We start from the raw sequence: 18,531 nt of genomic DNA, 5'->3' as shown, positions 1-18,531 counted from the left end.
TTTTCGGGGAAATTGATCGATTTCTCTTCTAAAAAAAAATGGTTTCCTTAATTCACTATTACTTTTACGATGTATAAAGCAGAATTTTAGTTGAAAAGTGTATCTTCCTAAAAAGTGAAGATTTTGTTTCGTGTGACGTTAAACTACCCTCTCGTTTATACACGTTTGATTGAGGATAAGAAAAGAAAAAAAAAAAAGGAGATATTCCGTGTTATCCAAAACGAAACAGTGTGCATCACGCGATATTAAAAAGTTAGGAGGAAACTTTTCGTTTCGAGTTAGTTGAGTTAGTGGCTTTCTCCTTCTCTTGTTTCCAATTTAGGTCACGTCGACCCGGTCTCGGAATCGGACATACGAAAGAAATTCTCCACTCTTTGCCTTCGTTCGATTCGCGTTTCGGCGTAGCCCATCTCTTCCTTAAATTCCAAATTCCTTTCCCCTCCTCTCTCCAAACGAGGAGATGTCGTTCCATTCGACGCTTTTCAAATTTCAAACTGAAACTTCTCAAACCTTCTTCAAACCAGGAATTAATTCAGGTTTAGATTCTCTTTCCTTTTCTTTTTCTTTTCAGGGAAATCAAGAGTTCCAGAAACTTGAATTTTTTTTCCAATGATAAAATTGATGTAACGATAATCTTTCAAACATCTTTTTAAACCAAAGAGATAAATGAAAACATCAAGAAACTTCTTCAAACCAGAAATTAATTCAGGTTTAGATTCTCTTTCCTTTTCTTTTTCTTTTCAGGGAAATCAAGAGTTTCAGAAACTTGAATTTTTTTTCCAATGATAAAATTGATATAATGATAATGTTTCAAACATCTTTTTAAACCAAAGAAATATATGGAAACAACAAGAAACTTCTTCAAACCAAGAATTAATTCGTTTAGATTCTGGTAATGTTTCTCTTTCTCTTTCTTTTTTTTTTCAGGGAAATCAAGAGTTTCAGAAACTTGAATTTTTTTTCCAATGATAAAATTGATATAATGATAATGTTTCAAACATCTTTTTAAACCAAAGAGATAAATGGAAACAAAAAGAAACTTCTTCAAACCAGGAATTAATTCATTTAGATTCTGTTAATGTTTCTCTTTCTCTTTCTTTTTTTTTCAGGGAAATCAAGAGTTTCAGAAACTTGAATTTTTTTTCCAATGATAAAATTGATGTAACGATAATGTTTCAAACATCTTTTTAAACCAAAGAGATAAATGAAAACAACAAACTTCTCCAAACCAGGAATTAATTCAGGTTTAGATTCTCTTTCCTTTTCTTCTTTTTTTCAAGGAAATCAAGCGTTCCAGTATTTGAATTTTCCTTCTCAAGAAATTAACTTCATAAATTTTTCTTCTAACGATAAATGTTTCAAACTCGTACATCTTTTTAAACCAGAGAAAGAGAGATAAATGAAACAACGAAACATCAATCCCTTTCGATTCAATTTTCATCGAACGACAATCTCTCCCTCTCACGAGCTTTACGACACGAAGAAGATAAAGAAGAATGAAACGACGGTGAGAAGCACATTTTTCTGAATCACAGCTTGCGATTGAATCGTCGACTTCGCCACCGATTACCCTCGAAACGAGGCGCGAATTTTCCAAAAGTCACGGAAAACGTTGGTCCTATCGGACGTCGATAAAACTAATTTCCACATCGTGCGTCAGATCATCCCCTCCTTTCGTACAAACGATTTCTTCTCGTTCTTTTATCGAACGAAACAATCCACGTGATCAATTATCACATTTTTGCGTGTGAGCCGCGTATAAATAAACAGATGAACGGGTCCACGAGCCTTGGACCTAATAAAAGAACACATCAAAGTATAAGGATAGTAAAAGTATAAGTAAAAGAACACATCAAACTATACTTAATCCAAAGTATAAGGATATTTGTCAAAGTTTTAACGAATACCATATAAACCCCCATAACCATAATTTTCTCGCTGGATATAAATAACGAATCGGCTGAGAGAAGGAAAAGGGAAGAATTGAATAGTTGAACGAATAAAATTCAACTTCTTTTTTTACAGACGAGTTTGTATCCAATATGTCTCGAACGTGAAAAGCGCTCTCGCTCCTTTGTCTTTCTCGCGAAGTGAAGAGGCTTCCAGCACGTTTGCTGGATTTTGAAACGAGTCCTTGGAAAACCGCGCGATAATGCGTGTAACAATTACAGTTACAGTTCCGTGAGGAGGAGTACTGAAGAGGAGAGCGAGTGGAAATTTAAATTGTGGAGGTGAAACGAAGATTCGAGAAGTTTCTAGATAGCTGTACGATACTTTGCATATATATATATGTATAATTGCTCGTTAAGGAAATTTTTATAAATTTCGTTTCGAAAGTGGATTAGGTGGGAATAATTTAGAAGGAGTTTTTAAACGTGAGTTTTCAAATCCATTAGGATCAAATTATAATAAAATTTCATTCCATCCATACTTTTCTATTAAAGATTTATTAGGATTTTATTTAATTTTATTAATTTTTATACTTATTAATCTTCAATTTCCATATTATTTAGGTGATCCAGACAATTTTAAAATTGCAAATCAAATAAACACTCCAACTCATATTAAACCTGAATGATACTTTTTATTTGAATTATTCAATTTTACGAGCAATTCCAAATAAATTAGGTGGAGTTTTAATTTTATATATTACTATTCTTTATATAAAAATAATTTAATAAATAATAAATTTAATTTATTAAATAAGATATGAACTCCGCCCGGCCGAGTTTCAAAGTTTCGTTAACTGAAAACTTATTTCTTTCGTGAACCGCATAAAAAGAAATCGCCAAGCTTAATTTTCCGACTCCATCGATCGAAAGTGGAAACGTTTCCCGAGAAATATTTAAAATGATCGTTGGGAGAGATACATTGATAAGGAAAATTTTCCACGAAAACGAGGAAGATCCTTCGAACGAGGTTTAAAATAAATAAAAAGAAAAAGAAGAAAAGAATAATTTCAAACTACGATCGACTTTCGAAGTGAAACAAAAAATTGGAAGATGATATTTCGGATGAAGAGAAGAAATATTCGAAATATTTCCAAGATTCCATTGCATGGAGCGTGGAGAGGAATAAGGGAGAGAGAAAGGCTCGAAACATTAAGTAATACCTTCCCTCCATTCTTTCCTCGAGATCTTCGGTTCAGGTCAACGAGAGATTACATCCGAATCGAAAGGCCGGCCGAGCCGAAATCGATTCACACACGCTTTCCCGCCTGTATCAGAATTTTTTTTTAATCATTAACCACGGGACTTGAGCTTAAACACAACTTATTCCATTCCTTATAAACGATTTCTTCTCGTCGAACGAATTAATCCACGTGATTGTGATCATCACATTTTTGCGGCGAATATTTCGAAATCAATGTGACAATTACTCGTGAAACGAGTAAACATCCATCTTCCCTTAAATGTTGTTTCAACCATTGATATTTCGCTCGCATATCTCGACGGATAAACACGAGCCGGTGGTTTTCGCCCCATCGACGCTTCAATTTGTAATTACCATTGAATTTTAATCGCCGACAGAATTAATACGCCGCGGATTCAGTCGAACTGGCTCGCTTTCAAATTTTCAACAGCAACGTCGCAACGTCGCAACGTTGCACGATCGAAGTTAACTCGAGCAATTTTCTATTCGATCCTCTTCCTTCCGCGGAGTAACGAGCGGATTGAATGGACAAAACCTGGAAAACAGACTCGGCTGAACAGGATCGTACTGGAGATCTTGATCTTAATCTTACGACAAATTTACTTGGATGCTTCCGTTCCATTTCGGATGGACAAGCATTTTAGGGGCGACTCGAATTCCCCTAAGAAATTAAAATACCTTCTTTTGTGAAATCTACCTTTTTATCTTAATCTTGAATCGAATTTATTAGCTCGAAGAATTGAAAAGAGAAATCTCGAAAGTAAGGATTTTTCTTATTTCTCGTATTTTTCATTTCGAAATTAATAGAAAAATTCATCATGGAGGAGGGAAAACCATTTCCGGAAACTTTGAGTTCGAAGAAGCGAGCGTTTTTAAATTTCTGCAATACCGACCGATAATACTCGAGATTGAAGCAAATTGCGGGATAATAAATCTATCGTGGCTCGTTTCATCGTGCTAATTTTAAACACTCGGCACGAGGTTTATTTCTCGCGTAAATAACTCTCTAAGAGGGTGAAACACGAAGGAGGCAGTGATTACGACGAGGCATTTTAGTTCGTCCTATTGTTCGCCATTATTTTCACGAATAAACGGTTCGTTTGCATCGATTTCGATGACCGACGAGGGCGTTTATTGGAAAGTATACGGCCCCGTGATTTCGATATTAACTACTGGCTTCGATATATATATATATTTGGAAAAATACGAAATAACCGAACCGTTCGATTTTGATCGCAAAAAGGGAAAAAAGAAAAAGAAGAAGAAAAAGAAAAAGCTCGTTTCTCTTCATATCTCATGCAACCGTTTAAAATATATATTTCTTTTTTTTTTTTTTCTTTGCTGCGAAAAGAAATATTTTATTCAAGAATTAAGTACGCACGAGGACGTTGATGGTGGCGTCGATTTTATAGAATGTAAATGTACAAATTAATTTTCTAATTAAAGATCTCCTTTTATGATAATTAAGTTAATCAGTTAATTAAGTTAATGCCACTCCTTTCTCACAATTACACGTAAAGAATTTTTATAGGATAATGAAAATAGAATATTTTATTTTTAATAACCAGTGAGTGAAGTCTTCGCTCTCTGTCGAACAAAAATTGAAATTTATAAAAATTCGAGGATAATTGTCGGGAAGACGGAGAATCTTGAAATTTATTCTACAATGAATAGAAATTTTTTCGAAGCTTAAGAAAATCTTTCTTCCACCTTCAAACGGAGAAGATATTTTTCGATTTCTTCTCTTCTCTGGCGGAAGAAAGATTCGGCCAACTTTTCCACCAAAATATTTTCATCTCGCTTCTCGCAATCTCCTTTTAAATTTTAACCAAGTTAGATTCTAATTTCTAGAAGTTATTTTCTTGGTTTTGTTGGTTATTGATCGACGCCATCCACGGCAAGTGGAAAGTTTGGAAAGATAAATTCACCACCCTGCAACACACACTCCTCAGCCATGCGTTCAAGAGAAATTAATCAATAGTTTTCAACTTGTGTCTTCCTTCCGCTCCAGTTTTATAAATCGAAAATTTCGCTTGTTTCGATCCTTATATACAGCTGTGATCGATCCAGATTCAGAACGAAATCGAGATATATATATTTCTTTTCTCTTATTTCCTTCGCTTCGAGCTTCCTCGATTTTTCTCTATTAAAATTCTATCCCATCGATTATATCCCGTCTACCCGACAAAACTTATTTATATACCCAGTTGACGACGAGTCAAACAAACAAGCAACGGGAAAACAGTTTAGAAAAAGAGAAAAACTTGTCTACTTTCCTCTTTTTTAGCTAGCTCTTTCTTCCAATTCCAATAAGAATTAAGAGATAATATATTAGATGTGCAAATAATAAATTCCTTCTTCTTCTTTTTCCTACCATCATAATTTTTCAATTCGAATTACTTTGCATTCGATATATTTTCTCTAGAGAAATATTTAAAATATTAGAAACCCTTAATAATCGTCAGAAAGAATATTAAGCGTTGTTGATGACAGTGAAAGTCAATATCTGCAAAAAGTAATTTGATAAATATTTTAATTATATTTATATTACGTATGCAAATAAGTTCCTTCCACTTCTTTTTCCACAATCGTAATTTCAGACCGAATTCGAATTATTTCGATGCAGATGTATTTTCTCTAGAGAAATATTTAAAATATTACAAAGATATCCTTAATAATCGTCAGAAAGAATATTAAGCGTTCTTGATGACAGTGAAAGTCAATATCTGCAAAAAGTAATTTGATAAATATTTTAAACAGCGATAGTGATTTTACTTTCTAAAATATTGAAAATATTGTAAAAGACTAGTTATATTACGTATGCAAATAAATTCCTTCCCCTTTTTTTCACGATTATAACTTTTGACCGAATTCGAATTATTTTGCGTTCGAATGATGCGGATGTATTTTTTCTACAGAAATATTTAAAATATTAGAATATTAGAAAGGTATTCTTCTTAAAAATCGTTGTCAAAAAAAATATTAAGTTGTTGATGAGGGTGAAAGTCAATATCTGCAAAAAGTAATTCGATAAATATTTTAAACAGCGATAGTGATTTTACTTTCAATGAAAACATTGTAAAAGACTGGTTATATTACGTATGCAAATAAATTCCTTCCCCTTTTTTTCACTTTATTTATATTATAACTTTTGACCGAATTCGAATTATTTCGCGTTCGAATGATGCGGATGTATTTTCTTTAGAGAAACATTTGAAATATTAGAATGTTAAAAAGATATCCTTTTGTTGATGACAATGAAAGTCAATATCTGCAAAAAATAATTTGATAAATATTTTAATTATATTTATATTACGTATGCAAATAAGTTCTTTCCCCTTTCTTTTCCACAATCGTTTCAATTTCAGACCGAATTCGAATTATTTCGGACGATGCAAATGTATTTTCTCTAGAAAAATATTTAAAATATTAGAATATTAAAAAGAAGCTAAAAGTTCTGTCAACATCTGCAAAAAATAATTTAATAGATATTTTAAACAGATAGTGACAGTAGCGATTTTATTTTTACTTTATAAACTACGAAAACGTTGTAAGCGACTTAATCAAACCGACATTCTCGTTGCTATTCGAACTTGAATCGCAAAGCAAGAGGTTAATTATTAGGTGTGCAAATAATTTCCTTCCCCTTTTTATCCACCATCGCAACTTCCGCTCGTGGCGCCATCTAAAAGATCGTTCTTATGTTTTTAAGAAGAGTCGCGACGAGTGCAACAATTTCGAGCGATATGACGTCACTCCAGCTTAGGAAGCTACTGAAAAAAAGCTGGTGAAAAGGTGGTACCGAAGATTTAAATTTGGAAATTTTAATTCGAAAGATCGTTCACCGAGAAAATTGGACGACGATGAGTCAGAAGAATCTCTCTGACCCAGACGCGAGAAGAATTGACAGAAAAATTGGTATCTATCCGAAACAATTGTATAATCTTATACCCCAATTTAAAAAAAAATAACTTTATTTAATAAGAATACATTTAACAAAAATTAATAAAAATAATTTTATTTAATAAATAAGTAATGAAATTTTGAAAAATTTGGAAAAAAGGGGAGGGAAGAATTTATTTGCAATTGAAGTCGAGTCACTGTTGTTACCCCTCCCCCCGTTGTCCACGCGTCGTTAGGAGGAAATTACAAGCCGGGTAGGATTACCGAAATAATTGGAAATAATTGGTGGATAAGCAAAAAGCTGGCGATTAGCATTTCCGCGTTGGACGGACGACAGAGCTCCCCCTCCTCCTTCCACAATCCTGGAATACGTCGCTAGATACTATTGCACCCCCCCTTGATATAGGACCGAGGTAACAAAGTAAAGTTAGTTTCTGTTTTCACGCTGAAATTTCACGCGGGGATGGACGAATTAAATTACGAATAATAAATATATATATATGTATATATGGTCTTTGGTAGGCTTTGTGCATGTTTGAAGTAATAATAATTCGTCGAGCGAATTATAGAGAAATTTTTTAAAGAAATAATTTTTTTATGTGCCTGTTTTTGATCTTCGTATCTCTTTCTTTTTTTAATTTTTAATTTTAATTTTATCCTTTCGTCCATGGATATGATAATTGGATATATATAGATTCGTTTTAATATAATAGATGATTGATTGTACACGTGTATAACAGAATCTTTAGGTAAGAACCACGATCACAAGAAGAAGAATTCGTTTACCTTGCGACGAATCAAACTTCAACGGTTAAATTAATCCATTTCGTTCGATGATAAGCCATCATCGTTGATACTTTTCTTCTATAATCATATCCTCTTCCATTCGTGTTCGAAAGTACGATCGATCCTCGTTATTGAGATTCTTGCAATTTCACGTACGATTTTGCGATAATTTTAACGTCTTTAATTAACCAACTGCAATGACCCACATTCTTTTGATCCATCGAAAAAACTCATTGGCATATTCAAATATATATATATATATACCGTGTAATTAAATTCGAGGATATAACGAACCTTGACATCCTCTTCCACTTTCTCTTGAAAATATTCGCGATTCGAGTTAATTTTTCGAGAGAGATCTTTTTTCCTCGACGAGGGAAAAAAACAAAACAACTTGAAACTCGAATTTTCCAAAACCACTTGTTACGAGATTCTAAAAAATAAAATAAAATAAAATAAAATAAAATTGTTCCAAGATATTTTATCTCACTGATCTATGAGAAAAGGGGTTAAGGTAAGGAATCAAAATCCTATACAATCGGATGGGAATCGATAATATCCTGTAACTCGAGGGGGACTCAATCGATAATTCACAAGCTGTTTCTTCGATCGTTTCTCGATACATTTATCCGATATATTTCCGCGCGATATTTGTCAACAAACGTATCTACATCGATGAAGCGAGCAGTTTGTATCAAACGCTATGTACACGATATACGTGGAACGAGGACACGATGCGACGCGAGGCAGCAAATAGAAAAAAAGAAAAAAGGAAAAACCCATCTCTGGTTCGGTATTTATTTAAAAATCGAATATCCATGTTCTAAAAATGCGATCCCCCCCGACCTTCGAAATCAGGGTTGAAACTTTCTCTTCTCTTTTCCCCATCGAACGGTCGGGCACAATTTCGCACACACGATTACACCCTTCGACACCCTTTCGCCTCTTTTTTTTTTTTTTTTATTCGCGAAAATCCTTCGTTCGTTTTTCTTTTTCCTCGAGTAGAAAAAAAACGGAGAGGAGGTTTATTTTAAAATTAAGCATACCAAATACGCAAATGGGGGGATCACGAAAGGCTTCGATCTTCGAACGAATCTCAGACGAAGGATCTCGAAAATTTGGTGAGATAACAATATTTCGAACGATAAAATAGAAACACTTTCACACTTTCCTCCCTAATAATACTTGCTAATAATCCCGAAAAATCGAACCGGGAGAGAAGATCTCTCTTCTTAAACGGAGGGAAGAAACGTCGCGCTGTGAATCATCGCTCGATCGATCATTCGGCAAGCACCACCGCCATGGATCAGGCCAGTCCACGCCGTCTACGTTTGTCCACCACCACCACTTTTTTCCCTCCCCGAAACGAGACGCGTGAAAACGAAAGGAACGATCGTGAAACGAGGATCGCGAATCGATATCACTCTCCCACCCCCTCGCATCACTCGCGAGCAACTCGAGGTTTCAAGGTGCGGTGAACCTTCTTCTTCTTCTTCTTCTTCTTCTTCTTCCTCCAAGTACTCACCACCTCCGTTCTCATCCGTAACGCTCCTCCTCCTCCTCCTCCTCCTCCTCCTCTTCCTCCTCCTCCTCCTCTTCCTCCGAACGCGAGTTCGTCCACCCTCCTTGTTGAAGTCGAAGTCGAGTGTTCACGCGGCGGAATCGCAGCGAGAGAATTGACGCGACGGGGGAGATGATACGCGAGGGGGAGAGAGAGAGAGAGAGAAGAAACGAAGGGACGAAGGAAGAAAGAAAGAAAGGAAGGAAGGAAGGAAGGAATTAAGGAAGGAAAAGAAAAAAAAACGGTGGCGTACGCGAGAGAAAGGAGCAGCGCGTAAGCTGTCGAAATCTGGGATAGCCACTTGTAGAGCCGGCGGATGACCGGGCGCGTAAACCAGACTGGCGGGTTGGCAAACAGGTGAGACACCGTCGCGTGCCCGTCTTTCTCCGTCTCCTTTCCTCCCGCTCTTTCCATCCCACCCCTGTCCAATACCCTCCTCCAATAACCCGGCCGGCCCGTTTCTCCGTCTCCCTTTCGCGCCCTGCCCTACCCCTACACGCTCCTCCCCCACTCCCACCACTCCTCCCACCCAACTCGACGCGTATTCAACCCCCAGATTCTCTACCACCACTCGTCCTTGCGCCGCGTACGTTTTACTCTCTCTCTCTCTCTCTCTCTCTCTCTCTCTCTCTTACTCTCTGCTTACTTCTCCTCGCGGGACATTTTCCGCAATTTCCACCATCCTTCTTCCAACAATCTTCCTCCGCTTCTTACTTTATCCTTTGCTACACGCGTTTTCGTGTACTCGAGTTTCCTTCTTCTTTTTCCCCTCTTCGCTTACGATTATACGCGGTGGATACGTTGTGGATACGACCGAGGCCGACCCTCCTCCCCCTCCTCCCCCCGCCCCGTCTCTCCTAATTCCGCTTTTCGCTCGCCTCTCCTCCCTCCCCTCGCCCACCGATAACCCTACCTACGAGCATGGGACTCTCTCTCTCTGTCTCTGTCTCTGTCTCTCTCTCTCTCGCTGCAGGGGTTACAACCGGAGGCACTTGCGTGCGCATCACGTCCATCGATCTATTTCAGCTCACCTACGCTCCTCTCCTGGCGAAGCCTGGCCCCTGCCGTTCACTCTAACCGCTACCTGTGCGCCTCCTGCCTTCTGCACAACGATCCTCGGCCAACGATCAACCCACGAATTTTATCGCGATCCAGAGAACGAGATCCCCTCGAGGGGATCGCGTTAAACTCCGCGCTATCCCTCCGCTATTATATGTATGTATGTATGTATGTGTGTATGTGTGTGTGTGTGTATGTATATAAGGGTGGATTTCGCGGCTCGATCCACTGAGAAACTTTCGATACCACGATACCACCACCCCATCGTCGTTGTCGTTCGATTGATAACGTGTAATTCGATTATTGGTGAAGGTGGAAAAGGGTTGCGTGGATTACGCGGTTGTATATAAAATATAATTTTAGGAGGAATAAAATATCGTTTCTAGTAAAGTGAAGTTTTTTCGGGAATCGAGAGTTTCTTAGGATGATATATTCAGCGTGAAAGTGTTACGAGTTGGATAGATATTATTTTTAAAATTATTCTTTTATGTCTTCTAGTTTCTTTTTTTCTTCGAAGAATCTATCTGCTTATGAAATTTTAGAAATATTATGAGCTGGATAGATGTATCAGAAATTATCTCGAGTTATTCTTCCTTTTGTATTTTTCAGTTTTTTTTTTAAAGAATCAGTAATTATCTTTAAATTATTCGTATTTTTGTGTCTTCTAATTTTTTTTTAAGAATCTGTCTATGATATTTTATAAATATTATGAGCTGGATAGATGTATCAGAAATTATCTCGAATTATTCTTCCTTTTGTATTTTTCAGTTTTTTTTTAAAGAATCAGTAATTATCTTTAAATTATTCGTACTTTTGTGTCTTTTAGTTTTTTTTTTTTTAAGAATCTGTCTATGATATTCTATAAATATTATGAGCTGGATAGATGTATCAGAAATTATCTCGAATTATTCTTCCTTTGTGTCTTTTAATCTCTTTTTGAAGAATCAGTAATTATCTTTAAATTATTCGTACTTTTGTGTCTTCTAGTTTTTTTTATTCTATAAATATTTATGAGCTGGATAGATGTATCAGAAATTATCTCGAATTATTCTTCCTTTTGTATTTTTCAGTTTTTTTTTTAAAAGAATCAGTAATTATCTTTAAATTATTTGTACTTTTGTGTCTTCTAGTTTTTTTTTTAAGAATCTGTCTATGATATTCTATAAATATTATGAGCTGGATAGATGTATCAGAAATTATCTCGAATTATTCTTCCTTTGTGTCTTCTAATCTCTTTTTGAAGAATCAGTAATTATCTTTAAATTATTCTTTTGTATCTTTTAGTTTTTTTTTCAAAGAATCTATCTATGATATTCTATAAATATTATGAGCTGGATAGATGTATCAGAAATTATCTTTAAATTATTCGTACTTTTGTGTCTTCTAATTTTTTTTTAAGAATCTGTCTATGATAGTTTATAAATATTATAAACTGGATAGATCAGAAATTATCTCGAATTATTCTTCCTTTTGTGTCTTCCAGTCTTTTTTTAAAGAATCAGTAATTATCTTTAAATTATTCGTACTTTTATGTCTTCTTTTTTTTTAAAGAATCTGTCTACGTATGATATTCTATAAATGTTATAAATTGAATAAATATATCAGAAATTATTTTTAAATTATTTTTATCTTTATGTCTTCCAGCCTTTCTTCTTTTTTTAAATCTCTCTGCCTACGATATTTTATAAGCGTTACGAGCCGGATCAGAAATTATCATTAAATTTTTCGTGCTTTTGCGTCTTCTAGTCTCTGAAGAAAGGATCTATGATATTTTATAAGCGTTACGATTAAAAATTATCTTTAAATTATTCGTGCTTTCTTCTAATTCTCCAAAGGAAAGGATCTCTAAAAATTTGTCATATCGTTTTATAGGACAAGATGAAAGGAGAAAATCGTTTGATATTCCCAACGCGTTGAGTAGTGATAATTTTAAGGAAGTGGGCGAGAAGAAATTGTCCTTTGTTATCGGTCGCGAGAACGCGTGCTCGCCATTTGAGACACCTTTTCTTTCCCCCGCACTTTCCAAGACATTGTATAATTTATATATATATAATTTATATACAATTGTAAATTTGTATATCGATGTAAAAATTCCTTTAAAAACTCTAGAAAACTATTTCTAGACCAACAACGCGAGCCTCGTTGACAAAAAGAAAACTCTCCATTCGTCGGAACATAAGAATTCGAATGGATGAAAATCGGCTCGGCGCTGCGTGATAGGACAAATTCTAAAACACGAAGCGAATAACCGGTAATAGTTTGGATGAGAAGATAGAGCGGTAGGGAAGGAAACTGGGGCAAGAATTAGGGAAAAGAAGATTCGAAGAACCGACCGAGGATCTTATAGATTCCGCGCTAAGATAACAAATTTAAAAAACGGGATCAGATCAAAAATACCTCGAAAATTGGCAAACAATCTTAATCATCCTCCTTGCTCTTTCCTCCAATTTTAAACGAATCTCATTCCCCCCTCCCCCTCCTCCTCCTCCTCTTTATACAAAATCAATGAAATTTCAAAAGATCCAGATAATTCGACAGATACAACTTTTTCTCCAACAAGAGACAGAGATAAGATGTCTAAATTTTCCACCCTCGATTCCGGGTATCGAATTCGCGCGAAAATCGGAATAAGCGCGGTGAACAGGTAATTTGTTGACACTCGAAACGCGAGCGAAATCGTTTATCGAATTCCCTCCCCATTGGACCAATCAGCGGTACGGATTTCGCGCCGAAGGGGTAAAGGCTCGATGCGGTTAGAAACGAGGCGTTGCGAGAGGGGGGGAGGGATCGCGAGAGGATCGGTATTTCGACCGATTTTCAATCGTCGAAGCGGCCATTTCTGCTCGGCCCGCAACCGCGACGACGAAATTTCCGATCGAACGGCGACAATCGTTTCAATCGTGTTCATAGTTCGATTTTATACATATATATATACATATATAAAGATGTGACTATTTAAATCACGAAAGAAAATTATCCCTTTGTAGACCGACCACCACGGTCGATAATTCCATTCTTAGTCGAGATGGGTCTGCTTTCGAAAGCTCTGATCGTAATTAGGACGTACGTTTCGATCCCTTTGTAACCACGGTTAATTACAAAGATTGTTGGTTCGAAAGAGAGACGATCGTTTTCACAAGAGAAAATGAACATCCATAACATCGAAGCGGAATATATCGATTCGAGTTCCGCTTACGAAAGGTCTAACTCCAAACGTTCGCGCCTATTGACGCAACGGGTGCGTCACGAGGTTCCCCTACCGCGTCCCTAATAACGTGTCGTGTACGCTTACGTCGATACTTAATTATCGATTAATTATCGATAATATTATCGTTAATCGATTTAGATCGAGTTAAATTTAGATTTAGAAAGAAAAAAAAAGAAAAAGATAAAAGAATAGTTTGTAATCGAGGATACGATGGTGCATGTATAAGTTTTCAGCGTTAAACGCGTATCGATCGATCAAGGCAGCTGGCGTTTGAATAGAATCGAGAATAAAGCGGGAAGGTTTTAATGGAATCGAATTATCGATTACTCCCGTGTAAACGACTTTTACAAATGTCGAGTAACGAGGCGGGCATGCGGGCGTTGCGCAAAGTACAGAAACAGGTGGAAATCTTTATTCAACGATCGTCCAGATTCCAAAAGTATTATCCTTTTCCCCTCGTTTCTTGCTTTGTTTCGTTCGGCTCGGCTTGTTGATTATTTTTTTTGATATATATATATATATATATATATATTTTCGAGTTTATTATTTCGTCTTTGATGAATTTCTTCAAAATTTTAAGTTTTGATCTGAAGAATTCCAAGTATTCAATATAAATTCAAATGATAGAATCTTACGAAGATATTCTTGATTTTTAATATTACACGCAATATCCTTTTGCTTCTTCTATTCGTTACATTCAAACGATTTATATGAAACGATGTTCCACATCTTCTAGGCAAAATATCAGCAACGTATAAAAATTATCTTGGCTAACTTCGCTTGATTCAACTCGATCAATTGCTAACGTCACTTCGCTAGCTATTATTCCTCGAAATTAATACTACCAAAAACTTTCCCTTTCGAAATCGCCTAAAAATCCTCGAATCTCGAAATTAATTCTTCGAATCTCGAAATCAATTCTTCTCGTGCGATATCGTGGTGAATTTATGTTTCGTGAGAAGTCGGTATCAAAGCGAGAAAAGTTCGAAATCGCATCATCCTCAAAGATGGACGAAAATTCCTTTCGATGTGCTTTTCGAACGAAAACGGTTAGAAACGAGCTCTATCGAACTGAAACGGTCAGAGTTGATCGACGCGATTAAATTCGGCCAACGTTCTTCCTCCTCCTCCTCCTCAAGATTTTTCCTCGGCGGTGTAACGTTTCAGAGGAACGTTTCCAGGTCGAGGGACGACATTAACAATCGATCGTCGACTCGCGTATCTGAATGAAGGTGTAGACCGACAATCAGCCGAGGAATTCTCCCAATCTTCTCGCTCTACGCCCCATTTCTCCTCATCGATCTGTGACAGCGAGACCGTTGTCGTCGAGATCCATAGATTACGATTAAGAATCGGTGAATTATCGAGTGAATATAAGATTATCCTTTCAATTCCTTCGCTCCTCCTTTCTTCAATGCTTCCAACAACGGAGACTCTCGTATCAACAGAGCCACCGACAGAGAGACAAAGTGGAATTTTCGGATAATAGAAATTTAATAGATAAAATTTTGGAATAATTGCTTTCAATTTCTTCGACCCTCCTTTCTTCAATGCTTCCAACAACGGAGACTCCCGTATCAACAGAGAGACAAAAGTGGAATTTTCGGATAATAGAAATTTAATAAATAAAATTTTTTAAATAAAATTTTAGAATAATTGCTTTCAATTTCTTCGCCCCTCCTTTCTTCAATGCTTCGGAGACTCTCGTATCAACAGAGAGACAAAAGTGGAATTTTTGGATAATAGAAATTTAATAAATAAAATTTTAGAATAATTGCTTTCAATTTCTTTGCCCCTCCTGTCTTTCTTCAATGCTTCCAATGTACGAGCGGAGACTGCCATATCCGAATCAACAGAGAGATAAAAGTGGAATTTTCGGATAATAGAAATTTTTTAAATAAAATTTTAGAATAATTGTTTTCAATTTCTTCGCCCTTTTTTTCTTCAATGCTTCCAACAACGGAAACTTTCGCATCTGAATCAACAGAGAAACAAAAGTGGAATTTTCAGATAATAGAAATTTAATAAATAAAATTTTTAAATAAAATTTTAGAATAATTGCTTTCAATTCCTTCTGCCTTTCTTCAACAACGGAGACCTCCATATCCGAATCAACAGAGACAAAAGTGGAATTTTCGGATAATAGAAATTTAATGAATAAAATTTTAAAACAATTGCTTTCAATTTCTTTATCCCTCCTTTCTTTAATGCTTTCAACAAGGGAGACTCCCGTATCAACAGAGAGACAAAAGTGGAATTTTCGGATAATAAAAATTTAATAAATAAAATTTTAGAATAATTGTTTTCAATTCCTTCTGTCTTTCTTCAACAACGGAGACCTCCATATCCAAATCAACAGAGATATAAAAGTGGAATTTTCGGATAATAGAAATTTTTTAAATAAAATTTTAGAATAATTGCTTTCAATTTCTTTATCCCTCCTTTCTTCAATGCTTTCAACAAGGGAGACTCCCGTATCAACAGAGAGACAAAAATGGAATTTTCGGATAATTGTAATAATTAGATTGCTTTCTTCTGCGTTATGCTTCGCTTATTCAAGTAGAAACGAACAAAATGGGCAGTTTTCTTCAAGCATAAATTTTTTTTATCGTAAGCAGCTGCGTGGAATTACGTTCCGCCTCGAACCGTCCACAGTGTATTCCTGCGCTAATTTGCGCTTTCGACCACTCTCGACATCTTTAATTATTTTCTATTTCTCTTCAATTCAATTAAAACTAGTTAAAACTACGCGTTTTCGTTCACTTGCCATCGCGCGACACATCGTTCTCCGCTCAGCACCGAATTCAATATGAATTAACGTTTAGTCGGTCGAACGTATTTATTACGTCTAAATACGTTGTATTTACGTTTCGTAATCCAAGTATGTAAACATCGCTACGAAACGTTGCGCGCTTATAATAACAAAACATACAATAGGACGTTCGTATTATATTATTCGAGTAATATAAAGTCTCATTCTCGACTAATAATAAAATTTATAACGAGAGATGAGAGATTTGTGACAGACATTTATTTTATTAAATAAAATATAAAAAATACAAAAAAATATTTTATTAAATCGAAGATCGTTCTTGGTACTAATCCATCCAAGTTTCTTTCTTTCTAAAGAAGAAAGGGATTCGAGAATGAAATTTACGCGAATGTGTACAAATTACATTTTTTTTTTCTTTCTTTTTATCAGATAAATATTATCTGTGCGAATAAACATTCCAAGAACGGCGGAATGAGCACATAGGACGAAACGTGTTTCGAGAAATATTTGCGCACGCGAAAGTTTCGTCATCGTTGTTCACCTGTTCGCTTCTCTCTCTCTCTCTCTCTCTCTCTCTGTTGACAGATTCGATAAGTGTTATCGCGATTTTTCTGCCCGCTTTCGATATAGCCGGCGCGTTTTTATCAGAATTTATTCACTCGAAGACAACAGATGGCTCGATAAGCCAGTTAATCGAAAGGGAACGGATAATGGAGTTCGGTTTTTTTCAAATAACTTTGGTCTTCGAATACTTTTTATATATATATATATATATAAATTCATCGATTTAAGAATTTTATTTTTAAATTTAAGTTCAACTATTATATACATTTTTGTCGTTCGTTATTCTTCGGTTATAATTCAAAAATTTTTTCCTTTATCGTTTTAACGAAGCAATTCAATGTCGTTCTTGAAAATAATAAAATCGTTTTTAAAAGAAAGTCTATCTTTCTATCGCATTGTCCACCATCCCATTTAGAGAGAAACGTAGGAGGAGAAGTATAAATATATGAATCACTTGCCTTGCTGCGTGTTAACAACGTTGAACGAGAGAAAAGTTAGAAAAGAACCATTAAAAATTCATTAACACGATGTTAAATCTGGCAAAACGTTCCGTGACTTGGGACAAAAAGGAATTATTCACGAAAACGAGAGTTTGAAATCAAAATTAATTCCGATCGTCGAGACGATAGAAATAATTCTATCGATTGTGCAGAAATTGGCTCGAGGTATCGCGATAATCAATCGATTCACAGACTGTCCTCGAACTTCAATCGAATTAAATTTCTATCCAATGAACTTTGTACGACAATTTTGGTTGATTCGTAACGTTGTTAATATCTTTATTAACAGGAAAACTAACAATATGAACAATGAAGGTTGCCAAGTTTCGTGAATATTCTGATTAAAAACAACGAGTTTCTCCTTCACTTTTGATTGCCATCAGTAAGATTATCAATATTTCTATTACTCGATATAATTTTTAAGATATTTATATGTCAAATCTGTAATTAATTAATTAATTAAAACATAAGAGACGTTGCCTTGAGAGGTAGAAATATCGTTTTTACGTGTATCTCGAGTAGAGAAAATGAGATTTCGATAATTTCGAGATTCTAACAAAAAAATATTTCTAAAAAATCGAAAAGATTTTAAAGACGATAAGACGTATAGATAAAATGAGCTCGTAACTTCCTTCCAATCGTGTTATTGAATTTTCCAATGATGCATTGGAATTTAAACAACGCCCACGCATTATTGCTCGTCTCCTTCCGAGTTAACAGTTGGAGAGTTAAGTTTAAGAACGTCTCGAATCCAGCCTGCCTTCGAGCATGTCCTTAAAGTTCTGTTTCCCTCCAGTTAAAGTTGTCCGAGTCTTAGACACTCGAAATTTGTCGTAATCATATCTACCTACGCACACACACAAATATATATATATATATATAATTACTTTATTTCATTATGAACTTCCAATCCAAAAACAACTTTAAACAATTTAAACTGAACATCTGCGTTAATTGAGCCACCTTCTGCGTTCCAATTTTTATCACAAGGATTTATATATATATATATATATATATATATATA

At 35.4% G+C, this 18,531-nt stretch overlaps 1 protein-coding gene across 5 annotated transcripts in view; it reads right to left on the bottom strand.

The window, feature by feature from the left end:
• Positions 1–18,531, bottom strand: part of LOC122716678 (BAI1-associated protein 3) — a 119,908-nt gene that overhangs the window by 98,110 nt on the left and 3,267 nt on the right. For 4 of the 5 annotated variants that reach the window (XM_043939986.1, XM_043939990.1, XM_043939991.1 and 1 more), the window contains exon 1: positions 9,368–9,709. The exons of the other annotated variant lie outside the window; for it this stretch is intronic. The gene's annotated coding sequence lies outside the window, so the exon portion shown is untranslated. Of the gene's footprint in view, positions 1–9,367; positions 9,710–18,531 lie in introns of those variants that run through there. 5 annotated transcript variants of the gene reach the window in all.

This window comes from Apis laboriosa, unplaced genomic scaffold, assembly GCF_014066325.1.
Source record: "Apis laboriosa isolate Shangri-la unplaced genomic scaffold, ASM1406632v1 scaffold47_cov149, whole genome shotgun sequence".
Classification (NCBI taxonomy): domain Eukaryota; kingdom Metazoa; phylum Arthropoda; class Insecta; order Hymenoptera; family Apidae; genus Apis; species Apis laboriosa.
This window is presented reverse-complemented; position numbering and strand designations above follow the sequence as displayed.